General features: G+C 39.1%; 1 protein-coding gene across 4 annotated transcripts in view; it reads right to left on the reverse strand.

The window, feature by feature from the left end:
* LOC149225702 (uncharacterized) overlaps window positions 1–19,124 on the reverse strand; it is a 140,820-nt gene that overhangs the window by 86,295 nt on the left and 35,401 nt on the right. The window lies entirely within an intron of this gene.

Here is a 19,124-nt window from a genome sequence, read left to right on the forward strand (position 1 = left end):
CATTTTTTCTAGTTCATGATCAGACAAATTCCATTTTAAATAATAAAGAACAATAATATAGAGTTGTTTTAATTTAGAAATAGAGATCAATTGTTTTTTTCATTCCATATAATTTTCAAATCTAGAAACCAAACTCCGATGTATGGCAAGATTATTCATACATGTTAAAAATGACTTGTTAAAATGTGTCTGGAAATACATGCTCTCAAAAGACAAATAAACACATTTAAACATAATTCTCTTTGTACAGATTCACTTTTAAGTGTGTCAAACCGCAAAGAAGCACTAAGCCTCTTACTTTTAGGATCTCAAACACTAAATGACTATAATAAACAGAGTTATCCACCCAGTTTATCTTATGCAATGACTAACATTAAAGGACTCACTAGCAAAATTTCTAGGTCTTGAATGCCAAAACATCACCATCAAGATTGGCTAACCAGGTGGTCTAATAACATCAATACTCATAAAGACGAATAGAAGCAAGTTTGTCATTGTAGAAAGTTCTAACGTAAAGAAGATTGGATATCCCATATCTTCAATTATCTTCTTCATGCATGATTTCTGTCAAGTTCAATCTTCAGTGGGAGAACCCTAGGTGGATATTGGAAATTGGGAATGCGCAGTCTTCTTCTGAAAGGATTTTACGAAAATAATGGTTTTTCAAATCCTCTAAAATGATGGTAGTGGTATCATAGCAGTGAGGGCAAGTCATATGAACTCAAAGTTTCTTTCAAACATGTGTTTTGTTTCCCTGAGCTTTCCATCTTACACATAATAGTTGGAAGTTGGAACAACATTATCATAATTGCACCTGGCCTCTAAGAAGGAGAATTTTGCCACTCCTTGTAAGAAATAAATCCGAAAATACAAATTCCTTAAGTTTTAAAGCTACAAACTTTGGACTTTATCAATAGTAAAAGCAGCCATATTCAGCCTCTCTGTTGCACTGATTTCCAGAATGGGGGAATGGCAAGGATGGGGGTGTTGAATTTTGGTAGCTGCAGTCGATATTCTTCACTACAAGTCAAAAGAAAAATGAAAAAGAAGAAATTCAAAGTTTACTTTTTGAATTTAATTTTTGCCTCCAAAAGTACAGGTTGGCTCCAATTGTTTAAGTCAGCCCAGCATGAAGAGACCGACATCACTATATATAACCACTCAACCTCCTCACTTAGACCACAATTCAGATCATCATCATCAACTATTGTTTCTGTTCACGTGTGTGAAAATTCAAAAAGGGAGATTTCTGAGGCAGAATTTGAAGACCGAATTTATGAGACAGAATTTGAAGGACGAGTTTATTCTGAGGCAGAATTTAAAGGAGGGCCGGAGTAGGGCCGAGTTGCAGGGGGACTGCAGGTGGACCGAGTTGCAGGAGGGCTGCAGGAGGGCCGAGTTGCAGGAGGACCACAGGTGGACCAAGTTGCAGGAAGGCCACAGGATGGGAGAAGGGAGGTCAAGAGACCTCCAAATCTTGATGTACGGGACTGAGATATCTCAGGGCTAGTAAGAGGCCAGCAAAGATTGTTTTCGACTGTTGTTCATGGAAGAAGCGTTGGTTAGGCCCTAGGAACTTCAAGGTTGTTCTATAAAACTCAGATTGTACTTTTGATGAATTAAATAATTTCTCCTAAGAAAAGATTGTTGAGTTTTTCCCTAGTTAGGATTTTCCCAGAGTAAATATTTCTGTCTCTTGTGTTTGGCTGTCTTTTCATGATCCTACTGCCATTATTGCTTTACTGTTAAGATTTTCTATGTATAATTGCTTAATGATGAATGTGACACAAAATAAATTAACGAAGAAATCATTGGAAGTAATTATCAGATTAGAAGATCATGAAAATTGAACATGGTATCAAAGGACAGAATAGGTAAGCTTGGAAGGCGTTATGGTTTGCAAAAGTAATGTGGATGGATTGTTGTCTGACTATTATCGATGCAAGGGCTTCTGATCTAAATAATGCACTACACAGAAAAGAATATACCCAATTTGACTAAACTATCGAAACTTGGCTTTGATACCTTATGGTATGAATTCGAAAGTGGTGCTGAGGTTAGCTGAAATTGGCATGCAATCTCAAGATGTGGTTTTATAGTAAACCTTGCCTTAATCTTGTGATTAGATAGACAAGACGGGAAAAATGAAGTCAAGAAATGTTTCTCAATCACACTCATATACAAAATCTTGTACTAGTTCTTGGAGATTCTAATAACAGGGTCAAAAACTGATTCAAGGGACTTCATTGACATACTTTGGAATTCTGTTACAGGGTCAGATCTCATTAAGAATGAGCAGTATTGATTCAAGATCTACGGCCTAGGTTAAGCTTAAACAAAGGGTCACGTTCAGGCCTATTTGGGCAGATTTTGAATCCTGTTTAGAAAGCTATCTAAAGGCAGTCTCAAGAATGTCACTAATGAGGGCTAGTTCGAGACAAGATAAGGCCTGCTAATGGGAGATGGACTAAACATGAATCATACACCAGTATAAAATAAAGATCATTTGAAGTGTGTTGGGTTGAAGTTTTTATACAAACCTGTAAAGGGATGTTTCCCTTGGAGATATAGCATTATATTCCAAAGTATGTGTTCAGAAGCAGTATGTTTGTACTGCCGTGAAACATCTTATATGACTGAGTAAGGGCCTTTCGTCAAGTATGCAAAAGATATGTTGTCGATGCTAGGGTGCCATTGCTTGATCCCCGTTGTTGCTGGATCAGATTAGAATTTTCTTTCAAACATTTGAGATATGATTCAAGAAAGTAACTCCAAAGTCAAAGGGAACTTAAGGGCTCTCTCATAAAACAAGAGAAGTCGTAACATTTGTGCTAAAGAATGGCCTCCCTCTTGGAAGAGCTGGTAGACTTAGGGTTTTGTAAACCCTAGAGAAAACCTTAAGGATATACTTTGAATAAAGGTTTGTGAAACCCTAGAATGTGTCCAAGATGCTGAATGCTAGAAATAGCTAATTGTCTTGTAGCTGAGCCTTTGATGTAGATAAACAAATTCCACTAAATGAAGAAACCCTAGCCCATGCATTAGTAGTTGACAATGAGAACAAGGATGATGAGTTTGCAGATGGATCTCAATGATTTCTGCAAGAAGGAAGAATCAAGAGGGAGCTGACAATTCCCTGCAACCCTCAAATAAAAAGATAAGTACTTTTTGTCTTTCTTCCTTGTTCATTGCTTTATTTTTGGTTAGACTCTTGTCTTTGTATCCTTTGCTTGGCTATAATCGTTTCTTCCATGACCTCCTAGTGAGGGTTGCAGATAAATCGTAAAGGCTACCAAGGCTCTAGAAACAAATGAAAGCATTGAGAAGAATGAAGCAAAGCTTGTGACAAGAAGATTCTCTCGGAGTGATTTTTGCTCAAGAGGGAGGAATTGTACTAACATCTAGAACCATGCCTGATGACCGAAAGAGCTCCTAGTTCAGAGGGAGCAAGCACGCCAGCATGTTTGGAAGAAAGATGTGTGTGAAAATTGTGTCGAGATCTAAAGGGAAGTCAGTGGCGACTTCCAAGTAGATATACAAGATCAAGCATGAAGAAGATAGTAGCAGGGAGAAGTACAAAGAAAGATTCGTGAGGATTCTCCTAGAAAGAGAGAGAAGACTATGTGGAGACATTTGCTCAAATTGTCAGGTACACTTCTGTAAAAAATTGTTATTTTTGTTGCTTTTATTATGGGTTGGAAATTACATCAAGTGGATGTAAAGACCGCTTTCCTCAATGGAGTAATTGAGGAAGAAGTGTACATAGAGCTACCTCAAGGCTTTGAGGTACATGACAAGGAATCTCATGTTTGCAGACTAAAAGAAGGCTTTGGCCGGAGCTCAGGCATGGTATTCTCAGATTGATGACTCTTAGTGGATCTTGTTATTATATGACTTGTTTCTAACGGGAGCAGAAGGACTCATGTGTCAGAGGGAGTTGACTTATGAGTTTGAGATGAAGGATCTAGGTTGGATACATTACTTCTTGAGACTAGAAGTGTGGCAAAAGTCAGGTGATCCTTGGTCAAAGGAAGCATATTATCATGATCCTTCAGAGATTTGGGAGGATGGACAGAGTGCCCATGGCCACTCCCATGATCACTAATTTGAAGCTAAGTGGCAGAGGGAGAAACTAGGATTGCCACAGCAGGATCTGTGTGGGTGATCGAAAAGTAGCTGAGATGATGTATCCGGTGAAGGAAGTCGATCAGTTTATGGTTGAGCTGAGGCATGCAGTACAACATGTGTTGAGGTGCCAACAAGGTACATGTTTTTTTAGTTGAATCTCGGAGTACCCACAGTAATAATCATGCTTGTCAACGTTTCAAATCCCATCAGGGATCCATCATCAGGACAATTACTGAATTACTCCACTCTTCTTCTATCATCATTCGGTAATTGTCCTGATGATGGATCCCTGTTGGGATTTGAAACATTGACAAGCATGATTATTACTGTGGGTACTCCGAAATTCAACTAAAAAAATGAACCACAGATGCTTGAAATCCAAAAAAAGGTACATGTTTAAAATGACGAAGTACAACTGCAGGAATATACAAATCTGGCAAAGAGTGCAGAAGACAAGAAGAGTGAACTAGGATGATGATTCAGTTTGGATTCTGCTTGGGCAGGAAGCAGACATTTATCACACTCAGGATTACAGAGGCAAAGTATATTGCAGCTAGTTTAGCGAGTTGTGAAGCGGTGTGGCTTCAAAAGCTACTCGCAGGATTGTTTGTTCAGGTGCAGTGAACAATCGTGATGACAGGTCAAAGCACTTGGTACCACTACATCTGGGACATGGTACAGAAGGGAGCAATGAGGCTCCAATGCATTTCTATAGTGGAGCAGGATGTTGACATTCTCACAAATCCTTTGTCCCAAGGTGAAGTTTGTATACTTCAGGGACAAGCTTGGAGTGGTTGAGGATGCCTCCCTTCGTTAAAGGGAGTGTCAATGTTGTAGCATCAACGGGCAGACATTCTCCCTAGGTCAAGGTATTGACCAAGGGCCATGTACTATGGCTAGGGAGAATGGCCCCGATAGCATCAAGGCTTGGACCGAGAATGGCCCAGATAGCATCAAGGCCAGACCATATAGGGAGAATGGCTCAAATAGTAGTGGTTACTTGACCATTGCCAATGGTTATTTGACTAGTGGGTTGCGTGAGTACCTATAGCATTGGGCAGGAATGGTAATAGCCCAGGCCTTCACCATAGGTCACAGGTGTTGACCAGGTTTTAGGTGATGACTTGCATAATTGGTGAGCGAGGACTAATCTTGACCCCAAAAGGCCTTTGGCCAGTGGGTGACTAGATCCATTTGCAAAGGGGATATGTCTAGTGGGTGACTAGATCCCTTTGCATGATGTTGATGCAGGATGCTTTCCACATGGTTCTGGTATAGAACATGAGGTGGATGGATTCATCAACATAGCTAGCTCATTCAATCTTTTCTTGGGATGGAGAAATATTTCATCAAAATGTACATTTGAGGAAGTCAAAGAGAATACCTCCCTAGCTAAGAGGGAGTGTTGAATTTTGGTAGTTGTGGTTGATATTCTTCACTACAAGTCAACACTAAAGAAAAATGAAAAAGAAGAAATTTGAAATTTAGAATTTAGCATTTAATTTTTGCCTCCAAAAGTATAGGTCGACTCCAATTGTTTAAGTCGGCCCAACACGAAGACACGTGCCCACACGTGCCCCTTGGGGCACCACAATATCACTATATATACCCACTCGACCTCCTCACTTAGACCACAATTCGGATCATCATCATCTACTATTGTTTCTATTCACATGAGTGAAAAAGGGAGATTTATGAGGCAAAATTTGAAGGACCAATTTATGAGACAGAATTTGAAGGACGAGTTTATTCTGAGGCGGAATTTAAAGTAGGGCCTAGTTTTAGGAAGGTCGCAAGAGGCGGGTGGACAGAGTTACAGGAGGGCCGCAAGCTGGGAGCATGGAGGTCAAGAGGCCTTAGAAGCTTGATGAACAAGACCGAGATATCTCAGGCCTAGGAAGAGGCCAACAAAGGTTGTTTTGGATTGTTGTTCATGGAAGAAGGGTTGGTTAAGCCCTAGGAACTTCCAAGTTGTTCTATAAAACTCATATTGTATTTTTGATGAATTAAATAATTTCTCCTAAGAAAAGATTGCTAGGTTTTTCCCTGGTTTGGGTTTTCCCAGGGTAAAAATTTGACTCTTGTGTTTGGTTGTCTCTTCATGATCCTACTATCATTATTGCTTTACTGTTGAGATTTTCTAAGTATAATTGCTTAATGATGAATGTGACACGAGATAAATTGATGAACAAAATCATTGAAAGGAATTATCAAATTAGAAGATCATGAAAATTTAACAGGGGGGGTGTGTTTGGGATGACTAGAGCACCCGCTAAATTTTTCAGGTAACAATTGTTAATTTTTCATGATTTCCTAATCTGATAATTACTTCCAATGATTTCTTAATTAATTCTTCTTGTGTCACGTTCATCATTAAGCAATTAAACATAGAAAATCTCCACTGTAAAACAATAATGTCATCATAATCATGAAGAGACAACCAACACAAGAGACACAAATTTTTACCCTAGGAAAACCCTAACTAGGGAAAAACCTAGCAACCTTAGAGAAATTGTCCAATTCAATAAAAGATACAATCCAATTTTTCCAATCAAATAACCCAGAAAACAAGCCCATGTCAAAGTTGGTCAAACAAAGATATTTTCAACTTTTTGTAACAACTGGTCAAAGTCTCAAACAAGCTAAATTTTGGCCTTTGCAACTGCCTCAGAAATTTGGTCAACCTACCCAGACAAAATTCAGCCAACGCTAGTCAACACAAGTCAAACTTGGTTGGTCTTGTCTCTCTCTTCTTCGCACGTGTGGACAAAAAACAAGAGTTTTATTGATCCGAATTCCTCCAAGTGAGGGAGGTCGAATGTATATTTATAGTGGATGGAAGAGCCTGAATAGGTGTGACTCTTGATTGGGGCCGACTTGAATTTATGCTAGGCCAACTTGAATTTTGGAGGCAATTTAAATTCTAAATTTCTTCTTTTATATTTCTTTTATGGGTTTTTTTTAAATGAAAATCATCATTTTTTTTTCTGATTTTTTATTACATCAATCACCTGCCTCTGCAGGACTCGAACCTGGGTGGGGGGAGTGACAGCCTCCGCCCCTACCATTACACCATGCACGTCATGTGCATATTTCTTTTATGGGTTGACTTGGAGTAGTTAGGAATACCGATTGCAGCTACCCCAAAAATCAACAACAATGGGTAGGGAAGAGCAATACACACACGCGCGCATGCGCACACACACATCCTCATTCCAAGGATGGTACCCAGAGCAAAGCACTAAACAAACATGTCACAAAGCAGGATTTGAACTCCGATGGATAAGGTAACAGCTTTTCCTCACAACTACTTGAGCTACCCCCGATTTGACAGCGATTTGTGCCCATTGGTTTCCACATTGAATTTATTAATGTGTTTCGTCTTTTGGTTTCTATGTTGAATATATATACATATATATATTGTGTCCATTGGTTTCCACGTTGAATTTATTAATGCGTTTCATCTTTTGGTTTCTACGTTGAATATATATTCGATGTGGAAACCAAATGAAAAATAGGAATAATGGGATTACAAGAATTCATTAAGGGGGGAGTATGATGAAATAATTTCTACTTGTGATCATAAGTGATGAATAAATGATATGATTCTTTGTAATGAGGTAGACTAATGTTAGAATTATGCATATGAATAAAGATAAGGAGAAATAAGGTGAGGAAGTTAGGGATCAAGATTTGGTTGAGAGATTCACGGAAGGATTTGAGGAGCTATTGTGGATGGATCATGGAAAATAGTTATGCATTTAGTTGAACTAACTAGCTAAATATGAATTACTTGTTATGGTCACCTATCGTTTTATAAAGGGCCCATTTGTACAATGAATGAGACACTCATGATTGATGAATTAATATAATTCTCCCCTTCAAGGAGCTTGTGAGTATATGATGTCCCTTGTTGTGTTTGAGTTAATATAGTGTAGTGTATTTATAGTTGAAGTGGGTAGTCACATCATTTTTGGTATCAAAGCGGTCATTCATTTTTTTGTTTGACTATTCTTCCTCTATGTTTGTCCTCAGTTTCGAACTTGCGACAATGGTCTATTTGAGGACAAAGCCTTCGTTACCAAGAGAGGGTCGCGTACAGCGTGTAGGAAGGAGACCAGCGTGCATCTTGATGAGGTTCCAAAAAGCATTGTCAAATAGTTGGACAAGTGCTCGTGTTTGAAGCACTTGAGAATGAATGGATGGACTAGGTTCTCGCAAGTGAGCCAATAATGGAGACCAACCATTGTGGAGGAAATACATTGGAGAGCTAATGGAAGGCTCTCTAGTAATAAAACTCCCCAAAAAGCTCAAAAGGTTGATTCTAAATCTAAGCTGTAATTTTTAAAGGAAAAGCACGAGTGGAAGGTACCTCGACCTTGGCGTCGCAATGTAGTAATTCCATAATTGAAGAAAGAATGTTAATTCAAAGATGGATTGAGCAACACGGATTAAGTAGTGTGGATCGAAGCAGCGTGGACTTGTATGGAGCTAAGGCGTGGAGCTAAGCGCATAGTCACAAGCTTTTGTGCTAGTGTAAGTGCATCAACTGCATATACTTGAAAAATGTTGTCCGAAAATGGTATTGAAGATGTTTGCATGATGACCAAAAAAAGTATAAATAATCCAGGAGATTTGCACAGATGTGTCTAGCTTGTTCGTAATTTATGGGTTTGTAATTTTCACAGATGGTACAAAGTACATTAACAACCTAGGCATGGGAAGATTTTTACCGACTGTGGCTTTTCAAATTTTAATTGACTCTATGCCAACGGCCAAGTCATTCCTGGGGTCTACTACAATAGTCCATAAACTCATTTCATGCACCATGGATAAGAGAACTAACTAGCTAAATATGAATTAGTTGTTATGGTCACCTATTGTTTTGTAAAGGGAACATTTTATAATGAATGAGACACTTGCGATTGATGAATTAATATAATTCTCCCCTTCGGGGAGATTGTGAGTATATGATCTTGGTGTCCTTTGTTGTGTTTCAATTAATATAGTGTAATGTGTTAGTTGAAGTGAAGTGGGTAGCCACATCGTTTTTGGTATCAGAGCGGTCATACATTTTTTTGTTTGAGCATTCTTCCTGATGTTTGTCCTAAGTTTCAAACTTGTAACCATGGTCTATTTGAGGACAAAGCCTTTGTTACCAATAGACGACTACATACAGCATGTACAAAGGAGATAAGGAAGGAAGCAACGAGAGCAAGAGATATAATTTGGCACTGTGGTTGGTCAAAGAATCTAGGGAGTTGTTAATAGGCGTCAACGCTACTAATTCAAAATTATGAGAGAACCGTGGCACCATGTTATGAATATAAATATCAATAAGTAATAATAATTAATAATCACAATAATTAAATTAAATAAATATTGATAAATCAATCCACTAACCTCATCTACAGCTTCCACATCCCCTGCTACTAAGCACGCATGGCGCCCCCACAGAGGGGAGGACATAACCCCTCTTTCAGTGGCATCGTGGCAAGAAGAGCTACCAAAAATGTAATTGCTAGACCCAGTAATCCCGCATAGGCAAGGAACAATCAACAACCTTCGACAATGTTAAAGGATCAAGCAAAGAAAGGAAAGAATGAAACGGACCAACAGACTCTACAAGTCAAAAGTTCAAAGAACACAGGTACTTGCCTTCCAAAAACAGCAAAAGCCCCACTTTATGAAATTATATCAGACAACGTGGTGGGGGGGGACACAATACATGGAGGACCACATACTAATCTATAAATTTGTGGGCATCTAGCCCTCAAAGAAATTACTTATAGGATGGGTCACGAAAAAATGGTAGATAAAGGGAGATAAGGAATTCAAATACATTCAAAGGGCTTTTTCACAGTTGTCTTCAATAACGTAGAGGACAAAGACAAAATATTTCAGGGAGGACCCCACTTTCTCAACTTTGCATGCCTATACATGAAACCCTGATTGAAAGATTCAACCCCAACAAAGAGGACTTCAAACTCAAGTCCAATATGGTTGTGCTTATATTCTTTGCCATGGGAATTTTGGGAACCAGACATACCAGAGAGCATCGGAAATGCCATTGGGTCCTTCATCATGATTTCATAAACTACCAAACTCGGCAGATACACATCATATGCCAAGCTATGTGTCTCTCTAGACCTAACAAAATCCCTCCCAACAAGCATAAAAATAAGGTATCATGACGAAATATGGGAGCAACCCATAGATTACAAGCACATTCCCTTCAAATGCATTAAATGCCATGAATATGGACATCTATTTAGGGAAGGCCCCTAAAGTCAAATCATGAAGCCAACACTAATAGAGCAATAGGAGGAAGAAGAAGGATTCACCAAGGTCTCTAATAAAAGAAAGGCAACAAGAAAACGGATCACAAATTCCTCAACATCAATGGCAGCAAATGATAATAAATACTTTGTACATCCAACAGAAGAAGATCCTCCATAGGACTATGACGAGCACAGAACAGGATTCGAGGAACAAGGAAACACCCCGGAAAATGCTCAGGAATTGAAAGAAAATCAAGTGGTGTAGTTGAAACAAAAAATTCACACATAGGATATAGTAATGGCAAAGGAGGAGCAAGAGGAGCCAAGACTCCTCCAAGACCAAGTCAACCTCTCCTTTGATGAGCTTGTCCTTTACTAAGTCGACCCAAGTCAAACTTGTTTCACAACAGCTGCAACTTCTTATCTGATCACAATTTTGGACCTACAATTGTGACTGTAATTTTCAGCCTCCCTACCTGCAATTTTCGGATTCCACTGTAGAAACCCTAGACTGGCACGTGTGAGAGAATGATGGTGAATTTTGCCTCCTTTCTCCTTCGCTGGGATTAGTTCTTCTTTGGCAATTCAGCTTGCATACTAGATTTTTATGACACCAAAATTTGGCTTGATTAGAGGTCTGAAATTTCAGATTTGTGACTGCAATATGTACCTTCATATTTTCGCACGTGTGGAATTATGTAACCAAAAACAAGCTTCAAAACTTCGACTTTTCTCCTCCTTGTATTCGCTCCTTCTAGGTCTCTCTTTTTCTCATTGATCGAACATGATGACTTGTTAGAAATGAGGTCGAGTGCCTCTTATTTATAGGCTTCTTGGAGGCCCTCAATAGGTTGACTTGATATCTCTAGGAGGCCAACTTCACTGCTTTGTAGGCCGACTTGTCAACTGTAGGTTGACTAGGTCTTGGAGGGTCTTTATGACTCAAATTGACTTACAAAAATTATTTTTGACATCATACAATATGCCCAATGGGGTCTTTTACAACTTACAATGACTCTATGACTTCAACTTCATGACAAATTCCTAGAAGCACTCAATGGGTGCTTGACCTATAAATAAATTGATAATGAGCATGAAAGTCATGGTATAAAAAATAATAATAATTTTCCTTTTTTTATAATATACAAGAATCAAGAGCAATGTTGCGATAATCGCTATCAGGATTAAATCGATGAGGGTCCGAAAAAGGAAAAAATCATAAAAATTAGGATAAACTCGGTAAAAAATTGGCAAAATTAAAAAAATATATATACAAACATCAAGATTTTTTGGGAAAAAAACTCACAATTAAATCGCAATTTTTTCTTTTTCTGATTTAATGGTTTCAAGCAAAAAATCGTGATTTCGCAACATCGATCAAGAGTACATTCATATTTATGAGGACCGAACCTAGTTACCTATTGCAACATGGAGGACAAGGGATCCAGTCACCATACCAAAACACCAAATGCAACTAATTACAAAAGCCTATCTCAAAAATCAAAGGAGAGCGAACAAGCAAACTCCAAGTAATAGATCTAAACCTGCAAATATTTCTTTGGAAGTTAAAAGTAATATTAATAAAGAACATTCAAAAAGGGAAAAAGGAAGACAAAAAAAGAGGAAGAAAAAGCAACAAGCAGCTAATCCAGGAAATGGGAGAATATCTTGTAAACGTAGGCAATGTATCCTATTGACAAATGCATTCCAGCCTCCTCCCCCACACCCCCAATGAAAATAATATCATGGAATATCAGGGGTCTCAATGGTAAGTCCAAACAGAGACTCCTGAAGAAGAAAAAAAAATATTAAACCAAAAAAAAAAAAAACAAATATTGTAATGCTTTAGGAAACCAAATGCCCCATAGAATTACCCCTGAGTCCTAAACATTTCCAAATGCATTTAGAAAATTTGTCCAGCTATAGCCAATGACACCTCTCGTAACATAGTTATCTGGAACCCTGACAACATAACTCACAAAGACTTTTTTGCTACCCAAAAAACCATAACTTCTAGATTTCAACTTCTAGGATTTGTAAAGACAAGATTCATAACCAATGTTTATGGTTTAGCACAGCTTAGGGATAAAAATCCTTTCATAGATAGCTTACAAAATATAGCGCAAGTTGTTGGGGACAATTATTGGATAATACAAGGCTTTAACCTTATAAAATCTCTTCAAGAAAAGAAAGGGGAAATCAGAAGATTAAACAAGGAATCTCAACTCTTTATTGAAGTTTTACAAAATTCAAAACTAGTGGATCTTGAGACCAACAATGGGGTATTCAACTTGAACAATAAAGGGGACAACCATCACAAGTTGCATCTCGATAGATACTTAATTTCAGGAAGCCTTCTCTCAGGATTAAGCTTTCAAGCCACAATCCTACCCTGATATGGCTCAAATCATTAGCCCATACACTACATAGGAATGCCAAAAAAACAAGCCTTTTCGCTTTGAAGCATTCTAGTTAAGACATCTTGCATTTAAAAACAACATCAAAAAATGGTGGAAGCCAATACAATAAAAAGCAAAACTAGATTTCAACAAAAGCTAAAATTCACAAAGCAAAAGCTCAAAGAATGAAACAAGTTGGAATTCAGTAATATACAAGAAGAAAAGCAGAGATTGGAAAAAGAAATTGTTAATTTTACTTAACATTTTCTTTGCTTAGAACAATTACTTCAATGTTCCATATTAGCCCAATTAACAATTCTATTTCATTTCCATTAGCAATCAAATAAACCATATCACATTGACAATAATTGTAGAAAGAACAATATACAAATGCAGAAGACAACCCAAGAAAGGAGAACACAAGAATTTGGCTCAAGCCAGGGAATGACCCCAAGATGGGGAAAACCCTTGATCAATCCTTATTATCAAATATCAAATATCCAATAGAGTACAATAGATGATCCAATACCATTGTCCTTAGTCAAATAGATTGCCCAATCAAAATATGCAATTCTGCTCTCAGTCAACAGTAGTGAAACAACCCTAACCAGAAAGTCAACAGAGATCAACGCTGTAGTGAAAGTGTCCTCCTTGAGCTCAATCAAGGTCAATGCAATTCGTCCTTCCTTGGAGAATAATTAGCAGCAAAAATAGTCATCAAAGGAGCAATCAAACTCGGTCAACCAAAAAATTTGCTCTGTGGTCAAACAGTCAACACAAGCATGCAGACAACACAAGTCAACCTACCCAGAAAATCTCGGATTCTGTGCCGATAAATGTAGTCTGTTAAAACCATAGTATTCCAAATCGGAACCAGTGACCGGACCGGTCCACCTATCAAACGGGCTTTCAAACCAGGACTAGTCAAATCTCAATGAACCGGTCTTTCAAAAAATACATGAAATAATTAGTTTTTAATGAAAAAAGACAACTTCTAGGATTTAAAAACATGATTCCAAACCAATATAGGCAAAATATGCAAATTTTTCTTATCTATATACCATGTAAAGGTGAATATATCAAATTGGCACCTAGTGCAATACATATCAGCAACAAAATACATAATCAATGAGGCTCTAAATGGCCTCTAGAGTCCAAAAGCAATGCTACAAGCTATGGGGCCACTGGTATACTACAAGTCTACATATCAGTGATCAACATTATCACTCCTCGTCATGATCAAACTCATCACCAACAAGGGATCATCAACCTGAGCTACACAAATAATCAAGCTCGGAGTTTGAGGACTCCTAAAACTCCTCTACAACCTTAGTAGTAGTGGTATTAGTAGCAGCAAAAATAGAAATCAAAATTACAAATCACTGATCAACATGATCACTCATGAAACTCATCATTGATTCAATGATACTAGAAATGGGATCATCAAGAAGAGATACATAAACATCATCTAGCTCAAAGTCTACAGACTTGGATTGCTCAACCTTATAATATGATAGAAATTGAAAAAGTTTATCATGCCTAACCAATGATTTTGGTTTGAGTGAAGGGTTGATCTCCTCAATCTTATAGTGTGGTAGAAAAAGCTTAGCATGCCTAACCAATTATTTTCCTTTGAGTGAAGAGTACATTCTTGTTAAGGCCATGGTAGAGGAGTTCAGCGATCAATACCACCAACATCAACAAAGTTCAACAATCAATGCCACCAACATCAAGGTTTTTAAAGGGCTTCATGATCTTGATCAAATCCCAATATCATACCCTCACACATGATAGAATCAAATGGAAATATTGCAAAACCCCAAACTATGAAATCCTGAAAACCATTAAGTATGTTGAATTTTGAGTGAAATCTAAAAATCTAGTTTCTCCATACGAAATCCAATGAGGTCGAAACCAATCTCAAACTATGAAAATTCCTAGATCTAACAATCTCAAGAATCCTACTGCAACCAACTGAATCGACTTCACCTAGATCGTAAATTACATTACAAACTTATTTCAGATTTCTTCTTGAAACATTGAAGTAAATTACTGAAGCAACCTACACCAAATTAAATATGATTCTGAAACATAGAAACTGAGCGAGGAAATACAAACACATAGGACACTGTTATTTTTCGACAAATGTCCCTGGAAAAACCCAATGTGGGAAAACCAATGCAGTAGTGAGGGTTTTATTTTCTTATGCAACAGTGAAATCTGAGTACATCTATGGATGCCCAACTAGCAATCCAAACAACAAGAAAATCTAGCAGAGATATTCCCTAAGCAACCCCGGCACTCGTGTTGCCTGCACTCGCATTCCTATACTTGCGCGTTCCTACACTCGCGCGTTCCTGTACTCGCACGTTCCTGCACTTGCGAGTTCCTGCACTCATGAGTTCCTGCACTCGCGAGTTCCTACACTGGGAATAACTCAGCCTCTTGCTACTGCCTCTTCGGATCTAGAAATCTTCCTCTGGATCAGTGTCCCTGCCCCTCTACTGCAAAAGATCTCTTCGATTAGAATTTTCCTCTTAAGAATTTTACTCGATGAGAATTTTCCTCCTGTGTTTTCCAATGACCCTCAAGCCTCTTCTTATACCTTCATGTTGGACAACCAACTGCCTAGATTAACTCCTAATCAAAGGCTCAGATCATTTTGACTTGATCTTCGTATTTATCTAGAAGATTCACCCACTATTAGATTAATACCCATTAATATTTTAATTTTCCTAAGTTTAGGCTTAGGAACTCCATTAAAAATATTAATTATTTTAATATAATCGTCTTTGTGTGGAATTTCCCAAAACGGTTTCTGGGTTCTTTGGAATGCATGTGCCCAAGCCTCCCTGCAAAATTTGAGGCTTAGAACACATCCAATGCTACCCCAAATCCCCAAATCAACACTCCTTCTTAGCGAGGAATGTGCTCTAACAATATACTGCTACTGCATATTGCTCTGACATTGTACTGCTGCCTTTGACACTGCCAATGCCAATGCTACATATGTACTACAACTCCCTCTCAAATGTTGCATCTGCTATGTTGCTAGCACTGCCACTGCTAACACTGCATCCGTACTGCAACTCAGTTGCTAAGAGAAGAAACTGAAAACACCCAAAACTAGATAAGTAACCCGTGGATACTCCTTGGTGCTGAAAGTTTAACGGCTGCTAGACATGTGCTGTCTTCTGAAGCCACTGTGTTGTTGAAGCTCACACTATGCCTCCACGCACTGCTGCCTCTATGCTCTTCGCTGCTCAAGTTCTGGTGCTGCTAACTACTACATCTGTCGCTCCAACACTCCATGGCACCAATTGAAAACTCCTCCATCCCGCTACTATTGATCATAAGCTCCCGTAGCAAAGGTGATGATCCAAGAGGTGGGCTCCGTCAAGGATCCTACCCATCTGTAGCTCTATCGAACTACAGTTCTAAATCAGCCCACCTCCCTCCTGCAGGTATCTTCGCTGAATGACGAACTCGTCCTCTTGTTCGATCTTTGCGTCTGCAACCTTAGGATCGTGTTTTCATCCTTGTCCTTTTTCTTCAAGGGAAACTGGGATGCATATTGGCCCATCTCGCCACATCTAAAACACTTCAACTTGGAGACGTCCTTCTTTCGTCTCTGTTACCCCTGCTACCCCTTCAATGCAAGGGCCGCATTATCCTCCTCCTCTACTTTGGGCTTCAACCAATTGTTGTTGTTGCTTCCGTCAAGTTTGACCTTGACCAGGTCTCTCCTCAGCTCTTCTTGTTTTAAAGTTGCCTACATCTCATCCCAATTAGGCAATGTTGCTCTGCCTAAGATACTTTGAACAAAGACTTGCCACTCATCCGATACATAATTTAGGGCCAGCCTCACTAACTCTGAATCCTGAGGTGTATGCCCCGCAACCGAAAACTCATCACGGGGCTCCTTCAGCTTCGTGAGGGATGATCCACACATTCTGCCTTCTGCATCTGTGCAAATCTCAACTCTTGTTCCAAGTACATCTTCCACTGCTCAGAAGATCCCTAATACAATGTGGCCAAAGCATCCCGCATCTCCTTAGCAGTTGCTCTGCTAGCAACGTGGTACACCACGAGATCCTTGACTCCATCCAGGATCATCCTCTTGGCATTTGCCATTTCAGCTCTGTACTTCTTCAGTGGATCTACATCCGCAGGGACAGCTACCACACTATCAACATGTCTTGAGGGCATGCTCATCTAGAAGGAAGGACATTCTAGCCTTCCAGGTGACGTAGTTGGAAGCTCCTTCCAACCTGTCCTGGTCCCTCAAGCCACCGATTTCCATATCCTCCAAAAACTGTCGAACAGCTCCCTCTTTCTCCTTACTGCGTAGCTTCTAGGCTGGCTTACACACTCCCTGATGGAGTTGGTAAGTCTGTTGCTCAACAAATGAGAAATATTGATTTCCTCGATAAGAAATCACTGAGGAAGTATTCCCTCACTATGTGATCTGCTTCCTTCTTCCGACAGCTTTTCTGCCCAACACTCAGCTTGCAAAAAACTGCTTCCCTCTAGCTCTGCATTGATACTCTGCATGGTTCCCTCTGCCTTGGCAAATTCTTGATCCGGCAATCTTACCTCTCCGTCAGCTCACTCAGAGAGAGATACCCACGAAAATATAGCCCTCTTGGCTAGAACTGCACAATCCCTCAAGGGATTCAAACTGCTGCTTGCTGTAGCAAGTTGGCCCTTGCTTCAGTTCTAGATCTGCTCTTCCTATTTCACATCAACAGCTCTGATACCATGTGAAAATTCCGAGATCTAACAATCCCAAGAATCCTACTGCAACCAACTAAATCTACTTCACCTAGATCATAGATTACATTACAAACTTATTTCAAATTTCTTCTTGAAACATTGAAGTAAATTACTGAAGCAGCCTACACCAAATTAAATATGATTATGAAACATAGAAATTGAGCGAGGAAATACAAACACATAGGACACCGTTAAAATGTCCCCGGAAAAACTCAATGTGGGAAAACCGATGCAGCAGTTGGGGTTTTATTTTATTATGCAGCAGCAAAATCTAAGTACATCTATGGATACCCAACTGGCAATCCAAACAGCAAGAAAATATGGCAGAGATATTCCCTAAGAAACCCTGGCACTCGGTTGCCTGCACTCGCGGATTCCTGTACTCGCATGTGCCTGCACTTGCGAGTTCCTATACTCGCGCATTCCTGCACTCACATGTTCCTGCACTCTCGAGTTCCTGCACTCGCACGTTCCTGCACTCACGAGTTCTTGCACTGGGAATAACTCAGCCTCTTGCTACTGCCTCTCCGGATCTAGAAATCTTCCTCCGGATCACTGTCCCTGCCCTCTACTACTGCAAAAGATCTCTTTGATCAGAATTTTCCTCCTGAGAATGTCTCACTTCAGAATTTTGATCTCTTAATCTCTCGGTGTGTTTTCCAAATGACCCTCAAGCCCCTTCTTATATCTTCCTATTGGACAACCAACAGCCTAGATTAACTCCTAATCAAAGGCTCAACTCATTTTGACTTGATCTCCGTCTTTATTTAGAAGATTCACACACAATTAGATTAATACCCATTAATATTTTAATTTTCCTAAGTTCAGACTTAAGAACTCCATTAAAAATATTAATTGTTTTAAATATAATCGTCTCTAGGTGGAATTTCCCAAAACGGTTTTTGGGTTCTTTGGAATGCATGTGCCCAAACCTCCCTGCAAAATTTGAGGCTTAGAGCACATCCAGTGCTACCCCAAATCAACACAAACATCTTGAGGCATTTCATGGTAATGTTAAAAAATTTAAGGATGAAAATGAAAAATAAGGAAATGTCACTTTAACTTTAAGAATTTAACATTACCATTGATTCTCAGCATAACTAGGGTTGAGATGTGTGAGGCAAATGAGAGGGGAGGCATGCTTTTCTTGGACGGGTTGTTTTTGGAGGGAAACAGCACCAAATTTCCCTCAAAACAGCGTCAAAACTCACAAAATTTCATTATGTGGGCTTTGTAGTTGGCCTGGAAATAAACCAGTCGTTTATGATGGAACTAGTCGGTTCTATCATAAACCGGTCAGACAACAAAACCGATGAGCTGCTCAAATAACCGAGTTTTTCAAGCGATTTGATGGCATAGGCTAATGAATCGGTCGGTTTGACCAATTTATGGTTCGAATCGGCCGGTTTTGAATACTATGGGTGAAATAGAGAGAAACCCACAAAAAACACAGTCAAATGAGGTCAAACTAGAGAGTCAACTTTGTGGTCAACCTGAGATCAAACCCTGCAATCAACGCAAGTCAAACTTCACCAAAAGC

The sequence above is a fragment of the Pinus tabuliformis genome, chromosome J (genome assembly GCF_031772625.1).
Source record: "Pinus tabuliformis cultivar Carrire ecotype Pingquan chromosome J, CPIR1, whole genome shotgun sequence".
In the NCBI taxonomy this organism is placed as follows: Eukaryota; Viridiplantae; Streptophyta; class Pinopsida; order Pinales; family Pinaceae; genus Pinus; species Pinus tabuliformis.